Here is a 290-nt window from a genome sequence, read left to right as displayed (position 1 = left end):
GAAAACGGCCTCACTTATGAAAGTCAAACATTTCAGCCCATCAGCCTCCGCGATACCACTGAAGCCCCGAAACACCCAAATTCAACGGCCTTATCTCTGCTGCTGTTTCAGCGTCTTGGCCACAGAGACAGCGCGGAGTTTCCCTTCAAAGACGTTCCCGAATCTGTAACTGTGTTAGACCCGTCTCGTTGGTCCAAGCGACGGGGAGATCACTTCAGGACGACCATTGCGGGGAATAAGAAATGGGAAAAAAATGAAGACGAAGAGGAAAAAAAAGAGAATGGAGACTA

The sequence above is a fragment of the Penaeus monodon genome, chromosome 31 (genome assembly GCF_015228065.2).
Source record: "Penaeus monodon isolate SGIC_2016 chromosome 31, NSTDA_Pmon_1, whole genome shotgun sequence".
Taxonomy (NCBI): domain Eukaryota; kingdom Metazoa; phylum Arthropoda; class Malacostraca; order Decapoda; family Penaeidae; genus Penaeus; species Penaeus monodon.
This window is presented reverse-complemented; position numbering follows the sequence as displayed.